This window comes from Octopus sinensis, linkage group LG4 (genome assembly GCF_006345805.1).
Source record: "Octopus sinensis linkage group LG4, ASM634580v1, whole genome shotgun sequence".
Lineage (NCBI taxonomy): Eukaryota > Metazoa > Mollusca > Cephalopoda > Octopoda > Octopodidae > Octopus > Octopus sinensis.
In genome coordinates this window covers 98,524,844-98,533,556 of record NC_043000.1, presented here as the reverse complement: position 1 = coordinate 98,533,556, position 8,713 = coordinate 98,524,844, and the positions used below count along the sequence as shown (strand labels likewise).

Genomic DNA, 8,713 nt, shown 5'->3' with positions numbered 1-8,713 from the left:
GTAGCTTGGGCAAGTGTCTTCTACTGTAACCCCAAGCCGACTAAAGCCTTGTGAAGAGATTTGGTGGATGGAAACTGAAAGAAGCCCGTGGGTATATATATATATATAAATATTTAAAATAATAATGAGGGAGATAAATTAATATTAATTTTAATATCAATTATTTCTAGCATACGGCCGACTCCCTAGCAGTAAGCCCTGCCAATATACATTATATAATATATATATATATATATATTATATATATATATATTATATATATATATATATAATATATATGTATATATATATAATATATATATATATTATATATATATAATATATATATTATATATATATATGCATTTATGTATGTACTGTATGCCCCCCGTGTTTGTTCCTCCACCATCGCTTGACAACCGATGCTGGTGTGTTTACGTCCCCGTAACTTAGCAGTTTGGCAAAAGATACCGATGGAATAAGTACTAGGCTTACGAGGAATATGTCCTTGGGTCGGTTTGTTCGACCAAAGGCGGTGCTCCAGAATGACCGCAATCAAATGACTGAAGCAAGTAAAAGAAAGAAAAACACAGCCCACAAACCTTACACGTATGTGTATGTGTGCGTACATACGTAATAATAATAATAATAATCCTTGGATGAAATTTATAAGTAACATTAAAATATTTGTAAATTCACTCGAATGATTATTACTATTATTATTACTGCATATATATGTGTGTGTGTGTGTGTGTGTGTGTGTGTGTGTATGTGTGTTTGTGTGTGCATGTGCGTGTGTGTATATATATATATTTATACACAGACGTACGTACACACACATATATATATATATGGTTATATTCATTTACTAACATATACACACATATAATATGTATATGTCTATGTATGTATACATACATACATATATTATATATTATATATAGTATATATATATATATATATATCGGTTGTAAAGCGATTTTGGGGTGATAAACACAGACACAGAAACACACACACACACACATATTATATATATATATATATTATATATATATGACAGGCTTCTTTCAGTTTCCGTCTACCAAATCCACTCAGAAAGCTTTTGTTCAGCCTGAGGCTACAGTAGAAGACACTGCCCAAGGGCCACACAGTGACACCTGAACCCGAAACCAGGTGCTGGTAAGCAAGTTACTTACCATACAGCCACTCGCACAGCCACTCCTGCGCCTATAGTTACTTACCACACAGCAACCCTAAGCCTACATATATATATATATATATCATATATATATATATATATATTTGTTTTATTTCGGGATGGCTATTTTTGTTTTCTTGCCAAACACGCCCACTATATATTCCTTCTTCACTCGTTTATTATTGTTCTTATTTTATCCTGTGTCCACTGTCTGGAAAGCTTTCGTCACACACCTGTGACGTCTTTGGTGACTCTTCCATCCCGCGTGTCTGTTAAACAATAGAACAGGAAGAGACTCATAGGCTATATATATATATATATACATATTTGTGTATTTATATATATATATAATGGCGGTGCCCCAGCATGGCCACAGCTCATTAGCTGAAACTGGAAAATCGAAAATCAAATATATACATATATATATATACACATATTTGTGTATTTATATATATACACACACCTACATGCATATACATATATACATTCATACATATATATATATACATATGCATTGTATAAGCATATAAATATATATATGCATATATATGTATATGTTAGTAAATGAGCATAACCATATATATATGTGTGCATGTATGTCTGTGTGTGTGAGAGAGAGAGTATATTATATATGTCTATGGATGAAGGGGATATGTGTGTGTGCATGTTTGTGTATGTATATGCATGTATTTTATATATATATATATATGTATGCATGTATATAAATACGCAAATACACCTGACACAGCAGAAACATACAGAGTTTAGCTCACCTACAACGATCCTTCTATTTACTTTTTAAATATATTCAAAGAAATACCTGAACAGATTGATTGGTAGATATATAAACAAACAGATAGATAGATAGATAGATAGATAGATAGATAGATAGATAGATAGATAGATAGTAATAGTATAGATATATGATATGATATGCTAAGTATGCTATGCACTTGCACAAACACAAACATTGCTTACAAATATATTTACATACGTATCTATATTTACTCATACACGCACGTGTATTTTACAAATACGAGGTATCTGATCTGAACACACCTATTTTTGCTTTGTTTGTTTATTGTTATTACAGAAGGATTTTTTTAGTAGTAGCTCATATGCTGCTGCTGCTGCTGCTATTCACTATTATTAGTGTCATGTTTTTTTCATTTCTCTTCACCTGAAGTTTGGTGTGCGTGTTAGTCAGTCATACATTCTTACGTTCTACACAATATTGACCTGCTACAGGTCGTTTGAGACGCTCGCTTGGTGGGTTTTTTTTCCTTCTTTCCTTTTACCTGTACTCAACCACAGGTGTACACATACACACACATACACACACACATACACATACATACATACATACATACATACATACATACATACATACATACATACATATATATATATAAAGGAAATGGGAATTCAACTTACCTGTCGCCAATCTTGGATCTAATTTTTAAAGGATATATTTACATCGCTATCACTCATCTCAGGCGTCAGATACTGTTACGTAAGTTAATTTTTCTAGTACTTATATAATATTGTATTTATACATATACAATCATATACATAATACATAATACACGTACTCTTCTGTTTGTGTAGGAAGCCATATAATAGATATACGAAACTATTTATATATATACGTTTCTATGAATGTATGAGTGAATGCGTGTGTGTTTGTGTGTGTGCTGGGGAGTGTTTTATCAGAAGGTGTGTAATGTGACTTCTGTAAGCAACTTCTATATGACTAGTTCTGGTAGATACCGGGAAAATCCACAGGGGATACAACAGGACTAATTTTGCAAGCGACCATTGTCCTGAATTAATTTTATATATAATATATATATATATATATATATATATATATATACATATATGTACGTGCAAAACGACCACCCGTCCAATAGACGGTGCTGAGTTGTCAAACATTTAAACCAAATTTTTCTCAAAACAACTTGTCCGACCGTCCGTCCTATAGGCCCCCCCTTTGAGATAACATTGATTTAACCTAAATATTGAGCACACCAGCAAAAGACGGATTTCTACTGAGGTACTTGCGCGTACAAATGCATGTTCCGCGGCTTTATCGATCGTATTCTCACCTGAAATCGATTTTTGTAAATTTTTGAAGACTTATATACGTCCTGATACCGTCGGTATCTACATATCAAATTTGAGCGCAATCGGATGGAGGATGCCCGAGATCCTAGAAGACACACACACAGACAGACAACGGATTTTATAATGATTATATATATTATATTATATAATATATAATTACATATATAAGCCTTCTACTTGCTTCATCCTCTAGAAAGCGCTCATGCTGGAGAACTGCCCTCAAGTATTTAATTGAACAAATCGACACCTCTTTTTTTAAAAGCCTGGGACTTATTCTGGCAGTCGACTATTCCAAACCACTACTTTACGGGGACATAAACACACCGACACCGATTGTCAAGCTCTGGTTGGTGGACAAACACAGACACAAAGACACATATACACACACACGCACATAAACACATACTCATACTCACATGCACACACAGTTTATGAATCCATAAATGAGAAAAATATTAACTGATACATTTGTCAATAAAGTGGGTATTTTAAACAGTCGTTATATCTTTTCATACCTGCTTGCTCTGACGAACACTGTATTACATATCCATGCTGTTGTCTTGCATCCAGTTTAATACTAGTGCAAAACTGATTTGTAAGATCAGCCGTAATGGATCGTCACGGTACTACCTCCCTAAGCAGCATGATGCTGTTAAAACAATTTACAATGCCATCCGCAAAAAAGACTGTCCTGAAATAAACTTAGAAAATCCCTCTGCTGTGGAATACACTCATAAACGCCAACTCCAGGAAAACTGGTGGAATATTCCCATCAAAACTTCTGTGAAATGTAAACATAACAGGCCGGATATTGTTGTTTGGGACCGAGGGGTAAAGGTATGTACCATCACAGAAGTCACCCCCCCCCCCTGTATATATAAATATCACTTCGAAAATCAAGGAAAAAGAGGATATCTATGGACAACTGCTTCGAAACCTCCAGCTTTTATATCCAGACTAAGAATTCATATTCATACCAATAATAATTGGAGCAATAGGTTTTGTTAGTACATGCTTAAAGGAGAATCTGGATAAAATGGGATTTTCAGAAAGAGAAATCGACCGGCTAATTCGTACATTACAAGTCCAAACTGAGTGGAACAGTAAAAATAATGAAGACTTTTCTCAAGTTCCAAACGTGAATTTTTCTGTGTTAACTACATCTCAGAGACGGAGCCTTGTAACCTTGTTGGAAATCGGCTCCCTCTTCAGTGGACGATTTATAAATAATTAAAAATAGAAGAGATATACATACATATATATATATATATATATATATATATATATATATATATATATATATATATATATATATATATATGTATATATATGTATGTATTTTATGTATGTATGTATGTATGTATGTAATATGTATGTATACCCAGATGTGTATATATATATATATATGCATACATATATATATATATATGTATCTTCTATTTTTTTAATTATTATAAATCGTCCCCTGTATGTGTGTGTGTGTGTGTGTGTGTAGAGGCAATTATGCAGATAAATAAATTGGGTACATTATTTATACTAAATATAATAGCTGGGGTATGAAATACAAAATATATATGTATACACGCAAAACAAGAGGAAGCAAAGGGTGGAGACTTTGAGATGATGGTTTAGATATTTATAATAGGCCCAACTTATAGAGTACAAACGATATTCGCTATCACCATTCCCTGTCTTAATATCCCTCCCCCATAACCCACACCGACTCCCCCCTCTGATACACCTTGTTCTCCACATTTAATCATCTTTGAACTTCTCTGCATTAAGATCTGAAATGTAAGATCTTCTCTACCCCGATGACAGTGGCTCGTTGCATTCAATGTTGTTTGCATCCAGTACGGCTAATATTGATATGAATTACATCTAACAACATTACTATGGATCTCCGAGCTCCCAGAAACATCTGTTGGTCTTATAACACCTTCCTACCACCCCTTTAATTTCCTCTGTCGTTTGTCCTCGATATATTTATACTTAGAAATATGTGATCTGAGGTCATATATATATATATATACATATATATATATATATATATATGTCATTTGATCTGAGGTCAGTCTGTTGAAGCTTAAATAATAAAACTTTGGAAGGGATATTAGCCATTAAAAAAAAAACACAGACTATTAGTTTCACATGAATTATTATTATGTGTGAAAATTCTCGTCACGACAACTGCGCAGTTGATTCGTATTAATCACGAGGTCACAGTTGGTGCGACGAAATTTTGACACCAAATGATAAAGAGAAGATAACAGTCTTTGTATAACTTTGAATGACCGTAATTGTTTACACACACACACACACACACACACACACAAACACACACAGAAACATGCACACATACATACAGATACCTAAGTGTGTATGTGTGCGTACCTATCTATGCATATGCACACGAGCACACACATATATATACATATAAATATAATGTACACTGATATATACATATTATATATTTATATATATGATATAATTGTATATGCATGTGTGTGTGTCCCGTTTCCCCTCACCTACCACCTCTCCAACATGCCCCTCCAACACACCATACTCCGAGCCTTTAGGCGACTCTAGTCCGACCCCTCCAGCTTGCACATCTTCCCCAACCTACCCCTTTCCTCCTTCAAACGAGCCCACAACCTGCGTGACCTCCTGGTCCACACTTTCTTCCCTAGCCCCACCTCCCAACGTGGGTCATTCCCCTGCTCCTGCCCACGCTGCTGTACTTACTCTACCTCTCCAACACCACCATCCTAACAGGCACCCATCATTGTCCCTATCTCATCACCAACTCCTTTACCTGAACTTCCAGTAATGTCATTTACTGCATCTCCTGTCTTTCTGCCATCCTACACATCGGTCAAACGGGACGTCGGTTGGCTGACCCGTTCGCGGAGCACCTCTGAGACATCAGACTCATAAATGACACCCCGGTCTCGCGCCATTTCCGCTCTACCGGTCATTCACGACATCTGTCTGTGTTCGGACTGTCTTTGCACAGAGGTCATCCGAATTCCCGCCTTCGCCGTGAACAACAATTAATCTTCTCTCTTCACTCCTTTGCGCCATATGGGTTCAACTCCCCTCCTCTCTTCATCTGACAACTACTTCCTCTCTTCACTCCTACCCATCTTCCCTCTTCATTGATACCACCCCATCCCACCCACGCCTACAACCCCACCCCTGTTCTTATTTTTGTTAATATCTTTGTATGTTTTGGTTCTTGTTACTAGCGTTGCAACAGCTCCCTTTGTTATTGTGGTTGTTTACCATTTTGCCCAGGTTAACTTTGTCAAATAGAAACATAGATTAAAGGCTATCTCAGATACTATGAGTTGTGGCTATCTCCTCTTTTTGTCCAGATAATTTTTTTAAGTACGCATTACGTAATGCATGTTTCTGTTTATTAAGGCGTATACTCCTTCTACAAAGCTATGTGTTGTGTTTCACTCTTCTTAAAAAGCATTATTGTGATTAATTACTCATATATGTCAAAAGAAATTTGCTGAGTAACTAATATTAGTCGACAATTCGAGATGTATTTTGATGAAATTAGTCCTGCTCAATGAAACATAAACTTCACCATAAGAGTTGAAGAAATGATGAGGATATACACGAAATAGATAACAGTTATGTTTCCTTCAAAAATTAGTTCCAGCATTGAATGTAGGTAAAATAGACGTTTTTGCGAGTTTCCATTTATTAGTTTTTTTTTTATGTCACATATATACGATTTTATACATACATGCATACATACATACACACATACAAACACACCACACACACACACACACACACACACACATACACACAAACACACACACACACACACACACACACATACACACAAACACACACACATACACACACGAATACACAAAAACACATACTCACATAGAAATATATATAGTTATATATATATATTTAATGTAGGATAAAAATTTTTTCGAAAAAAATTTTATCAATGGCCAGCATATTAAAAAATCCCTTTAAAGGTTAAATTTGCCCTTATTTATAAGTTGGTTATATAGTATATATATATATATATATATATATATATATATATATATATATATATATGTGTGTGTGTGTGTGTGTGTGTGTGTGTGTGTGTGTGTGTATATATATATATATATGTTGTGTGTGTATGCATGTTTCTGTGTAATATATACATATATAATATTATATTATGAACGAGTCATCACTTACTATTTACAGTTTCGCCTATCGGTACACAGCATACAGATAGGCACACACACACCTACACACACAAAGATGCAAAAATACACGTACACATATACAGATATATGTAGTTATATATAGTGTCTATATATGTATGTATATATATATAGATACATAAATATATTAATATATATATATATACACATACATATATAAACATATATACGCACATGTGTGTGTGTATGTGTGTGTGTGTGTTTGTGTACATAGCCTTTGTGATGAAATAGATATGGATAAAATTCTATTTCAATTATCACTGTAATGTAAAAAAAGTAAAATGTTAAATAAAATTAGCCAAAAATAAAAGATCCTAAAACTTTACTTGACCAAAATTAAATAAGGATATACAGAAGAAAACGCTGCTGTCTTATCTTTGGAAGCTGAAAAAATTCTGTTTTTCCCAGCAGAAATCGTGAGTCACTGTACAGCTAGATTGAGCTTTTTCATATTCTTCTGAGTAGTTATTATCATGTACACTTTTTTAAGTAATAGGATTACCAGATGCAAAGCAATATGAGTTGCAATATGAATAAAAGCAGAATATATTATGCCCCAAAATAGCAGATCTTTGTCTTTTTTATTTAAAAGTTATTATCCAAAGCTTTCCAGGAAGTTCCATGTTGAAAAATTGTCCGAAAATATGTATTAAGTTGTGCATGGTAGGTGATAAAATTTTAATCTGCGAAGTACAGATACAAGAGCTCACGCCAATGTTCAGATAATAATAATATTTTCTATTATAGGCGCAAAACTTGCAATTTGGGTGGGAGGGGATTAGTCGATTACATCGATCCCAGGATGAAAGGCAAAGTCGACTTCGTGAAATTTAAACTAATTACGTAAAGGCGGACGAAATGCCGCTAAGCATTTTGCACGACGTGCTAACGATTCTGGCAGTTCTCTATCTTAATAATAATATAATAATAATAATATAATAATAATAATAATAATAATAATAATAATAATAATAATAATAAAATAATAATAATAATAATAATAATAATATAATAATAATAAAAATAATAATAATAATAATAATAATAATAATAATAATAATAATAATAATAATAATAATAATAATTAATAATAATTGTTATCATGTACATTGTTTTGTCTTGGTATAAAAGATGAGCTACAGAAAATATTCTGCTC

At 33.6% G+C, this 8,713-nt stretch overlaps 1 protein-coding gene across 1 annotated transcript in view; it reads left to right on the top strand.

Annotated features, from left to right (window-relative positions):
* The first annotated feature begins 2,339 nt into the window (after nt 1-2,339).
* The window catches only part of LOC118763046, a 70,857-nt gene continuing 64,483 nt past the window's right edge, over nt 2,340-8,713 (top strand). The window contains exon 1 of the mRNA XM_036502261.1: nt 2,340-2,690. The gene's annotated coding sequence lies outside the window, so the exon portion shown is untranslated. The remainder of the gene's footprint in view (nt 2,691-8,713) is intronic.